A 13329-nucleotide genomic window follows, 5' to 3' on the forward strand; every position below is an offset into this window, starting at 1 on the left:
TTGCCATTCATTCGAGGTTAATTTTGTACAGAACGCGTGGTTTGGGTCAAGTTCATTTTGGGTATGCAGTCATTCACTCAGAGAAGGCAATGGCACCCCACTCCAGTACTCTTGCCTGGAAAATCCCATGGATGGAGGAGCCTGGTAGGCTGCAGTCCATGGCGTCGCTATGAGTCGGACACGACTGAGTGACTTCACTTTCACTTTTCACTTTCATGCATTGGAGAAGGAAATGGCAACCCAGTCCAGTGTTCTTGCCTGGAGAATCCCAGGGATGGGGGAGCCTGGTGGACTGCCGTCTATGGGGTCGCACAGAGTTGAACACGACTGAAGCAACTTAGCAGCAGCAGCAGTCATTCACTGCTTCAGCACCACTTGTTAAAAAGATAAACCTTCCTCTTGAATTGCTTTTGTGCCTTGGTCAAGAATCAGCTGGGTGCACTTCCTGGGTCTCTTCCCAGGTTTTCTGTCCAGTCCCCTTAACTACGAGTCTGTCTGTCTGTGGGGACCACAGTCTCATGACCATGACTACAGCCTTGAAGTCGGATCACCTCATTCCTTCCATTTCCCTCTTCTTTTTCAAAATTGTTTTTAGCTATTTTAGTTGTCCCTTGGTTTTTCTTATCCATTTTGAAATAATATTCTTTATATCTATTAAAAATCTTGCTGGGGTTTTGATAACACTTGCATTAAAGGTTGTTAGATAGTCAGTCATGTGAACAGTGGTCTCCCTTCCCTCCCGGCCTCTGCATTTCTTATTTACTTTTCCTTCATATGCATCTTCCAGCCTCAGATCCTCAGCACTCTGTCCGTGGGGTCCTGGCCGTCCGTGCGTGCATCCGCCGTCCCCGCTGATGCCGAGCTGCCACCTGGTGAGGACGCCCTCCTCCTCTCCTCCTTTCCCGTTGCAGCTGCTTCCTCACAAAGCAGAACGGAAGCACCATCCAGCATGAACCTCAGCCTCGCTGGGGTGGATTCCTCTGAGAGCGGCGGGAAGAAATCTTTAAAGTGCCAACACCTTGCTCACCCATGTCCCCCAGGTGACAAAGACGGTGGACTTCGGTCTCCTCCCTCCTTCTCCGTGTCCATCTTCATCCCCAGGTTCTGTCTCCATCTCTCTCTCTTTCAGACGACCCGTCTTAGAATCAGAATTCATACGGAGGAAGTTTGCCTTGAACGTCTGACTTGAAGTCAGATTCTTCTGACATAAGCTTAGTTTGCTTTGCCAGGTAAGTTGGAGAACGATGACTGCCCTCGCCAATTATGATGTTTTCCTTAAACCCCCCAAATGACAGACGCAGCTCTGAGAAAGCACACGCAGAGTACACACAGGCACACCTCTTTATACTGGGCTTTGCTTTCCTGTGCTTCACAGATACTGCTTTTTTAATAAGTTGAAGGCCTGTGGCCACCCTGCACTGTGAGACGATGCTTAGCATTTTTCAGCAACAAAGTATTTTTAATTAAGGAATATATAGGTTTTTTTTAGCCTTAATGCTATTACAAAGTTCCTAATAGGCTACAGTACAGTGTAAATGTAACTTTTATATACACTGGGAAGCAAAAGAATTCATGTGACTCCCTTCATTTTAATATTCACTTAATTGCAACAGTCTGGAACCAAAACCATAGTGTCTCTGAGGTGGCCTGTGAACAAAATCCAGCATCATAGTTTACAGTCTATGTCATTAGACATACAGTAACAAATCTGGATTTCGACTTGAAAACTTTGGAGACATTTCATAAATTTTTGAAGTCATTCTGGAGGAAGAAGAACTAAAAATTTAAAGACCAGTGATCTCAAAGTACTGTCACACGGAAACACAAACAGGATTGCTTCTGCCAAAAACACCAGTCCACCCTAAAGGAAATCAACCCTGAATATTCACTGGAAGGACTGATGCTGAAGCTGAAGCCCCAGTACGTTGGCCACCTGATGCAAAGAGCTGACTCACTGGAGAGACCCTGATGCTGGGAGGGATTGAGGGCAGGAAGAGAAGGGGACGATAGAGGATGAGATGGTTGGACGGCATCACTGGCTCAATGATCATGAGTCTGCAGAAACTCTGGGAGATAATGAAGGACAGTGAGCCTGGCGTGCTGCAGTCCCTGGGGTCGCAGAGAGTCAGACGCGACTGAGCGACTGAGCAACGACAACAAAGAGTAGCTGGGAACCAACGCAAGAAAGGGTGAGCGAAGGGCTGCTCACTGATGCGTGAGGTGCAGCTCATGGGGATTAACGCGAGCGAACTCACGTGCGGCAGAAGAGGAAGAGGAAGTCCCGAAGAAATCATTCTAAAAAGTGCAGCATTAAAGGATAATAAAAGTTGTAGAGACGGGGTGGAGTATAAAGCTCAGAGCAAAAGAACACGAGTCAGCTTCATAGGAGTTCGTTTACTCTAAAAACAGCTCTCTTCCTGAGAACCAGAAGCAAATATGACCAAAGGCGTCCCGTGGCAGTGAGCACCGACGTACCTGTTGCATTTTTCTTGATTCTTTCTTGTGTGCTTGAAATAGGTGGTAATTTCTCCCAAAAGCCTGAGTGCTGCTACAAACAGAGCCATGAATTCAGAGCCGCTTCTGAGGTCTTTATTCTTGCTTTCCTTGGCTTCTTCCCTCTTATCCTCTCAGGCCCAGGATCAGGGCTATCTTTTTTTTTTTTTTCCAATCTATTTTGAAATTGCTTTTCTTGAAGCACTGAATACTCGAAGCTGAATGAATATAAGCAAACACTGAGATATTCACAATAAGATGCACTTGTTTGAGGGCACGCTCTCAAGAGTTCATTAAATAATACTCACTGCTGAGAGCGCCGGGGCAGGCCCAGGGTTGGCACAGGCATCGGGGTGCTGGAGTCTCTCCCTGGCTCGCCTTCCAGGAGCTTCTGGGCATGCTGGGCCTCCCCTGAAAACCTGCTCCCCACGTAGGCCCTGAGTCTTTAAGTGCCGCCCTCCTCCTGCGACCAAAGCTCAAGGCCAGGGAGCGTGTGCGGGGGCAGCGTGGCTGCTGCGCCCTCAACCTGCCCTCACATGCACACTCACTCACTTACACAGGCACACACACAGGCACCCAGCTTGTTGGGGAAATATTATTTTTTAAAAAATCAAAATCTTCCCCCAACCCAGAAAACCTCTCCAAATCGGTTCTAGAGAAAGGAAGCAGGTTTGCCCTTGAATAAGCACTAAACCAGGATTGCCAGGCATCTCAGACCACCTGTTGCAGGGAGACCCGCCTCGGCCGCCCAGAGATGCCCACTCCATCCACGTCTCAGAAAACAGCCAGCGGCCGGTGACAGGGTCTCTGTCCCCTCGTCCCAGTCAGTCCTGAGTGATCAGGGTGAGGTGGGCTCCTCAGCTTCGAGATAACTTGGTGAACTGGAGTGAGACATCTGCCGAAACGGGTCCCCTCGGGGACCTGGGTGGGGCCCGGGCCCCTGGAGGCTGCATTTCGTGGAGCCAGGGGCCGGGTCCTGAGCTATCCGGGGTGAGAGGCTCACAGGGCTGTGAGCACTTGGGATGCGGGCACTGCAACTCTTACTTTTAGGGTATATCTGCCTCTCCAGCCCACGTCTGCAGGCGGGGGTCCAGGCAGGGCACAGGCCCACACAGGTGTGCACGCGCACGCCTGGGCTTCCTGACTGTGCGCACACCCGCTCTGCAGCCCCTCCCGCGAGTCCCCAGTGACCAGGACACGGACACGTGGACGAGACCTGCAGCCCTCATCCCCCAGGTGGCCTGTAGCCCCCACCCCGGGCCTCCTGGGCCCCTCCGTCTCAAGGCGCAGCCAGCGGGCCGTCCTCAGACCGGCCTGCTCCCGCTGCTGTGCCTCTGCGGCCAGGTCCAGCCAGGCAACCCCAGGGACCCTCCTGACCATCTCCCTGCTGCCTCCAGACACCTCGGGGAATGGGAGAATGGCCCACACCCCTTGCGAGACCTGCGGGGCAGCTCCCTCAGCGCAGCTCTGCAGTCACGCGCTCGTCAAGACGCGATTCCAGGAGGGGCTGCGGAGGGAGACTGGGTGTGGGAGGCCGCCCCCCACCACCCGGAGCAGCCCCCACCTCTCCCCTGGCAGTGAGGACAGCAGGTACCCGCCAAGCTCCGGACGCGGCACTCGGCGCTGGCCCACAGCCGTCTGCACCCCGCCTGCCCCAGGCCCCTCGCAGGAGCTCTGATGGCCGGGGCTCTGCCTGTCCGGCCGAGGCAGTGACCAGGCTCCACACCCGCCAGGACAGCCGGACCACGGGGCTTGATCTGACCCCGCCTCGCATGTCTAAATAAACCATCACGGTTTTAACTCAGGAAACCTGGGTCTTGCTACGTTTGTGCTGGGACGACCACCACGGTGGGGTGTTAACGCAGGGGGTGGCCCAGGCCCTGGATCCTCCTCTTCCCACGGCCCCACGCCCTCCCTGCAGCCTCACCGCCCTCCCGCTCCTCCTCCAGCCCGGGGACTCGGAACAGCCCCTCCTCTGAGACTCCGCCTCTGCTCAGGGGCCTTCTGAGCTAAGCACCAGTCATGATGTCTGATTGCACTGCACCCACCTCCGGGCCCAGAAGAGACCATTCCCAGTACTTTACACCTTCCGAAGCCCTCTGTGGTCGTAGCTGCTGCTGCCTCTTTACAAAAATAAAATCTAACCTAAGTGTTGCCTTAATCATCTCGCTTTTGAGATAAGAGCGTTTGACACACGTGACTCACGTCTGTAAATAACATATAATTTAGCTTTACCTTGTTTTGAACCCTCTATAAAAGGAACCATACTGAATGTACTCTATGCCTCATTTTGTTGTTGTTCCAAGAGCTTCTTTTGAGAACCATCCGTGTTCCATGTGTGCAGCTGAAAGTCACTCATTTTCAGCACAACGTGATGTTACGTTCATGGGTGTGCTCCACGTGAGACATCCGCCTCCTGCCGGCAGCAGAGAAATCCTCTCGGACTTTGGTGCCGTGGACAGCACAGCTGTGTGCGTTCTCACACGCGTCTCTAGCGTATGTGTGAACACTGCGCAGTCTAGGTGTTCCAGCCTGAGGAGGGGACCGGCCGGCCTGCAGGAGACGTGTGATCCCAGCGCAAGGTGAAGCCAGGCCGGCTCGGGCAGCAGACGCCTCCCTCTTCCCAGCAGCCTCAGCGAGCGCCACCCACAGCGCCCTCCTGGTGTGCGTGGCCGGGTGCCGTTGTGTGCACGCGTGTGCTGGGTCTCACTTAAGCCTGCACCGTCCCGCTTACGTGGAACGCTGAGCGTCGTCTCGGGCGTGCACGCGTCTTCCAGGCTCTCCCTGCCCTCTGTTTGGCCCACTTTCTTCTCCCCTTCCCGACGTGGGGAGTCTCGCGTTCTGATCCCCGATGCACCGCCAGGCACGCGTTCGCAATGCTTTCCGCCACCTTGCTGCTTGTTCCGTCCCTGACTTTGTGGTGTCGGCGGCTGGAGGCTGCTTTGTTTCATCAGCATTAAAATCTTAAGTCTCTTGCTTCTTCATTGTTGCTTTTTCCGTTTTAAGAAATACTTTCCTACCCCAAAGGCATAAAATTATTCCTCTGTATCGACTTCTAAAATGCCCTAGTTTATCTTTGATATTTTGGTCTTTAATTTAAACAGAATTCATTTTTGTACACAGTATGAATTGGGATCAAACTCCACTTTTTGGGGGGATGAGAATAACCAGGATTATTTGTTGAAATATCTGACATTTCTATTTCTTCCTTTTATTAAGAGACGCACACAGGTTCTGTTTCTAGACTCTATTTGGTTCTATTTAAAAGCAATTGATCAGGACTCTTCTCCTTAGAAAGAAAAGAAAAAGAAAGAATAGAAGAATTTGCCAGAATTTTCACTGGAACTGAATCTATTTTATAATTTAATTCCAGGGAAATCAATATTTTTATAATAATATCCCACGGTCTATGTATATGGTTTATCTTTCCCGATTTTTATCTCTCATTAATTTTTTCAGAGATTTTATAATTTTCTCCAAGAATATCTTATGTGTGTTTTCTTAGATTATTGCTGGTACTTTAATTTTTAATATTATTAGATGCTTTTGGTATTTCAACATTTACCTTTATCAGACAGTTTAACTGAATCAATTGAGAAAAGGTATCGTTTTGCTCCTTTAATTTATTCATGTGAAGAAATACAGAGGCTGATGTCTACAGCTAAAATTCTCTCTCACCCCTGGACAAGCCCAGTTTAGTAAGTAACCTTTTCTCTTTCATACACTGCTGCGTTCTCCTCGTGGTTAACTAAGACCGTTGTGTCTGTATTTATGGGTGACTTTGTCTTATTCATACTTTTCTCATGATGTTTTTGTTTCAGATCAGAGTTTTTCTACTATTAAGATCGTACAAGCCTCTTAAAACAATTTAGTGAATGCGCACTGTGTATGGGATGGAAAATGTGTGTTTTGTTCCACAAAAATTTGGTAGGATTTGCCTTTTAAAAAGTTGGGTGTCGTGCTTTCTTTGATGGAGGAATTTTTCATCTGTGCCCCTAAATGGCAATGTGAGAATTGATGTTTTTTTTCTTTCCTCTGCTTCAATTAGATCTGTTGTCTTTCTTGTAATTTGTCTATTTCACCTAATTTTTAAAATTTATTGGTGCTAAATTATCCATACTATTATCTTTTTAATCTTGGCTGCTTCCTGAAGTTATGATCTCTTTTCCCTCCTAAATGTACCCTGTGGTTCAGCCCTTCCGTCTTCATTCATCTTGAGGAAACGTGCAGTCCTGATGAGCTGCTCCAAGAACTGCCGTTTGATTCCATTGACTTTCATTTTCAGGTTCATTAATTTCTGTGTCTTATTTCCTTCAAACTCCTTCAGTTATTATTCTATTTTTAAATTTCTCCGTTTCGACATGACTTTTTGGCTTGAGTGTGTGCTAATCCCTTCAGTCATATCTGACTCTGCGACTCCATGGACTGCAGCCCGCCAGGCTCCTCTGTCCATGGGATTCTCCAGGCAAGAACACTGGAGTGGGTTGCCATGCCCTTCTCCAGGAGATCGTCCCAACTCAGGAGTTGAACCTAAACCCACATCTCAGGCAGCTTCTTCACTGCTGAGCTACCTGGGAAGCCCCACTCTTTGGTTTACTGTCATTTTAATTAAGTTATTAATTTATATGTTGAGATGATATTGAGCTATTCTAGGGAGAGCTTGCTGTCTCTTTCGATTCCTTTAGACTTTTTAAAAACAGTTTGTGGGCTGGTGCTTCTGTTTTATTTTATTCTTTTTAAAGTTCCCATATGTTACAATGGACTTTAGAGGGCACGTGTGCACAGTCACGAGTTTCAGCACATGTCTGGATCCAATCATCTACCGGGAGGGAATTCCGTCCCCCCATGTCCCTCCCGGGATCCCCTGGTCGGTCACACCCCATCTGGCTCCTGAACAGGCAGCCACTGCTCTCTCCTCCAGCCCCGTGGGTCTGCCTCCCGGATGTCATGAAGAGAGTCACCGCACGGGGGGCCTGTCGAAGCTAGTTCCCTTCACCCACACGGTCCCTCGGAGATCCCACCTCCTGGTGTGTGTGTCTGTGTTCTGTTCGTTCACGCCGAGTCCTCTCCCACAGGGCAATTCCATGGCCCGGATTCCGTCATATTCCACTCTGCTGTACTATCGCTCAGCTGTATCCAGTGTGGATCCTGGTGCTCCTGCCAAAAGACGTTTGCATTCTTTCCCGTGTTTGGCTATGAATACAGTCGCCCTTAACATTGGTGCACACTCTTTACACAGACGGTGAGTTCCGTCTCTCTCGGGTGAATACTTGTTCAGTTCAGTTCAGTCACTCAGTCGTGTCGGACTCTTTGCAACCCCATGAACCACAGCACGCCAGGCCTCCCTGTCCGTCACCACCTCCCAGAGTCCACCCAAACCCATGTCCATTGAGTCGATGATGCCATCCAACCATCTCATACTCCGTCATCCGCTTCTCCTCCCACCCTCAATCTTTCCCAGCATCAGGGTCTTTCCAAATGAGTCAGCTCTTCACATCAGGTGGCTAAAGTATTGGAGTTTCAGCTTCAACATCAGTCCTTCCAATGAACACCCAGGACTGATTTCCCTTAGGATGCACAGGTTGGATCTCCTTGCAGTCCAAGGGGCTCTCAAGAGTCCTTTCTAACACCACAACTCAAAAGCATCAATTCTTCACCACTCAACTTTCTTTATAGTCCAACTCTCACATCCATACATGACCACTGGAAAAACATAGCCTTGACTAGATGGACCTTTGTTGGCAAAGTAATGTCTCCGCTTTTCAATATGCTCTCTAGGTTGGTCATAACTTTCCTTCCTGTAAGTACAAATATTAAGTTGATCATTTCTAATTTTTAGTTGTTTTTTTTTTTTTTCCATTTATGTATTGTGCTCTTGGAGCCAGGTCACAAGACTTTCTGCAATGCTTTCTTTCAAAAAGTGTGTAGCTTACACGTTACATTTAGAACTGAGGCTCATTTGGGGTTAGCGTTTGCATAAGAGTGAGATTTAAGCCAAAGGTGACTTTTTTGGTAAATGGAGATCCAATTTTCCAACATCTTTTGTGGAAAGACTATTCTCTTCCTCTGACTTGTCTTGGTGACCGTGTCAAAAATCATCTGGCCCCCTCTGGTAAGCCTCTCTGGCCTCTGTGTTCTGAGCCTCCGTCTCATCGTTCAGTGGCTAAGCTGCATCCTGCTCTCTGTGACCCTATGGTCTCCAGTGTGCCGGGCTTTCCTGTCCGTCACTGTCTCTCAGAGTCTGTTCAAATTCATGGCCCCTAAGGTGGTGATGCCAGCTCACGTTTCATCCTCTGCCGCCCCCTCCTCCTTTTGCCCGCAATCACTTCCTGTGTGAGAGTCTTTTTCCAGGGAGTGGGCTCTTCATACCAGGTGGTCCGTTGATCCGTGTATTTATCTCTCCATGAATATAAGGTCCTGATTACTGTGGCTTGAAGCTGGTCTTAACAATATGTTAGTGTAATGCCAAGTTTATTTTTTTTGTTTGGGCTAGTTCAAGTTTCTTTGTCTTTCTAAGTAAATTTTAGAATCAGCTTCTCTATGTCTACAAAACAACTGTGCTGGAGTTTTAACTGGACTTAATTTAAATTTGTAAGTAAATTTGGGGAAATCGGGCACTTTTCTGAAACTTTCACTCTGTTGACATGATATGTCTCTCTGTTTGCTAAATCTTCTTTGATTACTATCATCAGCATTTTGCAATTTTCCGCACAAAGATTCTATACATGTTTTGTTAGCTTTTTCCCTAAGTCTCTCATTTTTAAGCTATTGTAAATGGCATTGTTTTATTAATTTTGGATATCGGTTGTTTATTGCCAGAATGCCGAAATATCACTTATCCTTATTATTTCTTTCATTTTATTGCTTTTGATTCCCTTGCTCATTTTTTCTAATTTCTTAAAGTAAAAACATTAACATTAGACTCATTAGTTTCTCAGTGTAAGTGATTAATTCTGTAAATCTCCTCGTAAGAGCTCCTTCTGCTGTATTCTACAAATTGTGATATGGCGCATTTTCACATTTGTTTAGTTCAAATATCTTCAAACTCCCACTGGGGCTGTCTCCTGACCTACAGATTATTTAGAAGTGGGTTATTCAGTTTCCAAACATTTAGATACATTCCTATTACTCTTCTGCTACTGAAAATTTAATTCCTTTATGGTCAGAGGGCATACTTGGTATGTTGGTCTCTATTTACATGGTGTTAAGCTAAAGCTGAAACTCCAGTACTTTGGCCATCTCATGCAAAGAGTTGACTCATTGGAAGGGACTCTGATGCTGGGAGGGATTGGGGGCAGGAGGAGAAGGGAATGACAGAGGATGAGATGGCTGGATGGCATCACTAACTCGATGGACGTGAGTCTGGGTGAACTCCGGGAGTTGGTGATGGACAGGGAGGGCTGGCGTGCTGCCCAGCTCTGAGTACAAGGCTTGTCAACACCCTCCCAAGAAAAGGATGCTGAAGCCTTCAGTTAAAGCTGTGAATGAGTCCACTTACCTCTTGGTTCTGTTTATCTTGCAGCGCATTTTCGGCGCACACACATTTCATGCTGCTGGCACTTCTTCTTGATGAGTTGACCTCTGTCCTCACGACAGGCACCCTTCACTCCCGTCTTGTTTCTGCTTCCTTTGAGGTTTACCTTGTTTGACGTTAATGGAACCACTCCGTTCAGCTTTCTTTTGATTTGTTTCCATATTATACGTTCTCCGTCCTTTCACTTCAGAACTGAATGTGGCATTTGTTTGAAATGAGTTTCTTGTGGATCCTGTATAGTTGGGTCAAACTTTCCCATCTATTTCAGTAACATCTGTCAGGCTATTTAAACAATTTGCCATTCAAAACAGTATATATGTTTGTAGATGTATAGCTACCGTTTTATTATCGGTTTTCTGTTTGTTCCAACTATCTTTCTTTCCTCTGTTTGTCCTTTCCTCCTTCCTTGGAGTTATTTGAACAATTTCAATTCCATCTCTTTCTGCAGGGTCTCCAGCCCTTTCTGGTTCCCGGAGGCTCCCTTGTGTACTCAGCCCTGAGGCCTGAGGCTGCACACGCCCCCCGGCTGTACCACCTTCAGAACCAAAGTGGGAGGAAGCCTCGTCCCCATCTTGTCTATCCTTGAAGAAGAATCACAGGCTCTCCTGGGCCCTGCGTCAGCACCCGACCCTTGTCTGGGTTCCCGCCTGCACTGGGTTCAGGCCTGGAGACGCTGAAGGGTACGCAGAGTCAGGGAGAGGACTCGCCACTGTCTTGGCCACCCTCTGAGTTCTGGTTTTTCTCCCCAATCTGCCTGCAGGCACGGACTTTCGGAGTCTTCAGGTGGTGCCCCAGGCACTGGGTCGGGGTTTCAGAATAGCGCTTAGAGGGATAGATGGGGTGTAGATGATTACTCCACCCAGACCCAGGACCAGAAGCACCACATCTTCTCTGTCTTTCCACAAAATTTAAACTTCATTCCTGCTGGCCCTGTGATACTGTTTCTGAATAGATTCCCGAGGAGTTTTTATTTTCTATCAAATTCTGAATTAGATACATTATCCATTTGTAGGGGCCTGCATGTAGAATCAATTCGTTAGCTTACCTTAATTCTAGAAGATATTTTTCTATTTTCTTGGTTTTCTAAGTAGGCAGTTGTAAAATGAGCAAGCATTTTTGTTGTTGCTATTAAGAATTTTCCTTTCCTATTGTTTAAAGTACTCCTGAAATGTACTTCTGAGCTTCCCAGGTGGCTCAGTGGTAAAGAATCTGCCTGCCAAAGCAGGAGACAGAGGACATGTGGGTTTGATCCCTGGGTTGGGAAAATCCCCTGGAGAAGGGAATGGCCACCCACTCCAGTATTCTCGCCTGGAGACTTCCACGGACAGAGGAGCTTGTGGGATACAGTCCACGGGGTGGCAAAGAGTCGACCATGACTTAGCAATTGAGCATACACACAAAACGTACTTCTCCTAATGTGTTCATATCATACTAAGCTCACTCACGATAAACACACTCACAGAGCAATGTGACTACCGGGATTAATAACTGGTTCCTGGCATTTATTGAAGCGATTTTAAGGGTTTTTTCTGTTAAAATCATATCTGCTGTTGCTTTTGGTAAGTACTTTCAATTGCATTCAAAATTTTCTTTGAATTTGTATATTATAGAGCAATTATTAAGGATGCTTTCAGATCTAATAAAATTCTTTACAAGCCTTTTGGATAAAATTTTATTTTTCATCTAATTTCTCTATAGAATGGGTGAATGTGATGAGTAGTCTGACATTAAATGATATTTAGTTTCTACAATAAACCCTACATTGTTACACTGTTCTAGTCTTTCGATGCAGTTCCATATTCTATTTGCTAACCCATCGCTTAGAATTTTTGACATCGATATCACAATTAGTGTACTATTTTTTAAGGCGTGGGCATTACACTGGTTTCTAAACGTGTAATCTGGCATTTCTTACTGTTTTCCATGACATGGTGGTGATTCACAACCAATGATTCAGCAGATTTCAGCTGCAAAGCCATTTGACCTCAGGGCCTTACTGAAAGTGGTATTTTTGAGCAAGTTTCTAGGGTCTCTGCTTGCTTTGTGGGCTGAGGTTGATGGTTCACATCTGTTTGCATTCCTGTATTACACAGGGGTCATTAGACTGCTGGCAGAGTTAATAAACCCACTTCAGGATTTCAGGATTCTCAAAGGCAAGTGTTTCCTTGGTGGCTCACGTTTTCTCTCACACCGCCCTGACCCCAGCACCCTCCTCCCCACCACCACTCCCGCCCACTATGGCTCCTCCCACGCCCAGGGACCCCAGGTCACATCTGTCCATCCAGGACTGTGGCGTCCCCCACCTCCCCTCCTCCTCCTGTCTTCAATCTTTGTGTGCATGGAGGAGGTGGGGAGGTCCTCTTCAGGTGCCCAGGACCCCAGGGTCTCCAGCAAATGTCCCACTTCCGGGCCTTGGTGGTCTTTGGCGGACTTCTCTAGAGGATGGGCTGAGATATACAGACCCCCCACCCCGAGCCGTTGCATGGTCAGAGGGCAGCCACTTGCAGGCTGCAGAGACCTGAGCCTCAGCCCCTGGAGTTCCTGCAGTATCTGGGCAGAGCCCTTGGAGCAGGACGGAGTGTCTAGACGGAAGCAGGGTGCCCACTGGCCGCCCCGCCGTGCATTGGACAGCACTGGGGGCTCTCGGGCACCTGAGCTGAGCCTGTTCTAGTTGGTGGGAAGGGGCCTTGTTGAGGGGGTTAGGATTGTGTTCTGTGGTCTGTTCACTTGGTTTATTCCCTCAGAATATTGAACTACATAGTGTGTGTGCACACGCGCATGTGTGTGTGTGTGTTACTCGCTCAGTCGTGTCTGACTCTTTGTGACCCCATGGACTGTGGCCCGCCAGGCTCCTCTATCCATGGGATTCCCCAGGCAAGAATACTGGAGTGGGTTGCCATGCCCTCTTCCAGGGGATCTTCCTGACCCAGGAATCAAACCCACATCTCATGTGTCTCCTGCATTGGCAGGTGGGTTCTTTACCACCATCACCACCTGGGAAACCCCTCATTACCTAATTTTCATCCCACTGATTTCAGTTCAGTTCAGTCGCTCATTCGTATCTGACTCTTTGCGACCCCATGAACTGCAGCACGACAGGCCTCCCTGTCCCTCACCAACTCCCGGAGTTCACCCAGACTCACGTCCATCGACTCAGTGATGCCATCCAGCCATCTCATCCTCTGTTGTCCCCTTCTCCTCCTGCCCCCAATCCCTCCCAGCATCAGAGTCTTTTCCAATGAGTCAACTCTTCGCATGAGGTAGCCAAAGTACTGGAGTTTCAGCTTTAGCATCATTCCTTC

The sequence above is a fragment of the Bos grunniens genome, chromosome 5 (assembly GCF_055505025.1).
Source record: "Bos grunniens cultivar Pamir isolate PY7600 chromosome 5, Bosgru_T2T1.0, whole genome shotgun sequence".
In the NCBI taxonomy this organism is placed as follows: domain Eukaryota; kingdom Metazoa; phylum Chordata; class Mammalia; order Artiodactyla; family Bovidae; genus Bos; species Bos grunniens.